The sequence below is a fragment of the Teleopsis dalmanni genome, chromosome 2, assembly GCF_002237135.1.
Source record: "Teleopsis dalmanni isolate 2A chromosome 2, ASM223713v2, whole genome shotgun sequence".
Classification (NCBI taxonomy): domain Eukaryota; kingdom Metazoa; phylum Arthropoda; class Insecta; order Diptera; family Diopsidae; genus Teleopsis; species Teleopsis dalmanni.
The window spans coordinates 21,011,881-21,013,539 of record NC_051847.1 but is presented as its reverse complement, the minus strand read 5'-3'; positions in this window follow the sequence as shown (position 1 = coordinate 21,013,539).

The window sequence follows — 1,659 nt, the reverse complement described above, 5'->3', positions numbered from 1 at the left end:
ATGAAATATTGTTTTAGACTTTAATATTTTTAATAATTTTTTCCAGAAAACTGAAAGTTTTCTTTATTCAATAAGTATTAGTAATTTGTTATTATTAAAATAATGTCAATAACAAAGCAAGAGTAAAACAGAAACTAGACTTTAGTCACCGGTAAACTTGTTTCATTTTACAGCTTTAAAGTGTAAATATAAACAGAAATATATTGATTCAAATTGCAGACTCATAAAACAAAATGATGGTGGTATATTTCTGGGAAAACCTACAATAGCCTACACAAAACTAAAGAAATAGGTTATAAAATGAAAAATCAATTAAGAAAAAATTTCGAAATCGGTGGGATATACACCGGCTCCAAAGTCAGTTATCAATATTAAAGTACAGATTTACACCTTGATTGGGAATTCGTATATTTGTACATTTATGTGCTACTAAGACAGACCGCATTTAGGCCCTGAATTCATTCAACAACATTAAACAGTAAGTGCAAGACTAACCAGATATAGGTCCCACAACCTATATCTAGCCATAATGTTAATGAGTATTAACGAGCAAGTGCAGATCAACTCATAGGTCACATGGTCTATATCTGGCCAAAATGTTGAAAAGTGTTAACGAGTAAGTGGAGATCAAAATGTTTGTTGGAGCTTTATATATATAAGGAAACGGAACAGAGCTACTAGTAAATGGGAAAAGCAAGTAAATATAATAGTTTTTTCTAATAATATACAGTGTCATTAAACCTCTACTCTGGAATAGTTTAGATTGACCAAATTTCCCTTATTATTATCTTTTCATTAATATATAAACTTGGGATTTATATTCTTTTTTTCTAATAGAACAGATTATAACGTAATTGTCACTTTAGTTCCCTACGATGTTAATTTAAGCCAGACTATTTACAAGACTATTTTCCAAGCATGATTTATAAAGATCGATTTCTAGAAAGAATACTACTGTTGTCTATGCAGCTTATAACAATAACACCTAAATGCATTATGAGATTGAAGTGAATTAAAAAAAATTGTGCGAATCGAAATTATAAAAAAGATGGATTAGTCAACAGCGTCAATCCCAATCCCATTTTAAAGAATTCGATTTTACAAAAGAAAACCTTATTGTCTAATTAATTCTTTAACAATAAATTATTATATGCTTTTATGCAAATCCTTATAATCAGTAATAATATATCTATGGTATATTACTAATGATGGTTCTATTGTTACTAATGTAACCTGAACCGACCGTGCTAGAATTTTGTCCACTGTTAGAAGGTAAAAAGCGATATGGAACGTTAGAAGGGACGAGGGACATCGGGATCTAGATCTTACAGCTCTTAGAACGACTACGTTAGTATGTTTTCCAATGGAAAATGGAACATTCAGATTCACAAATAAACTAATGCCTGTTGAGAGTTATATAAACAAATCATCTACAGAAGGGATTTACATGCAGAATATTAAGTTAAGTTTTAATGATAAACAAATTAAAATACTTTTAGGGAAACACATGTTTAGTCCCTTGTCGCAATATACGTAAGCGAAATGAAAAATGTAAATGTAGTAATCCCTGATTCTAAATATAAATTATGGAAAATAACTCTGACTTCAATACAAATAATAAAAATAAAATAATTTAATAACTTCTGTCAATAAAAACCC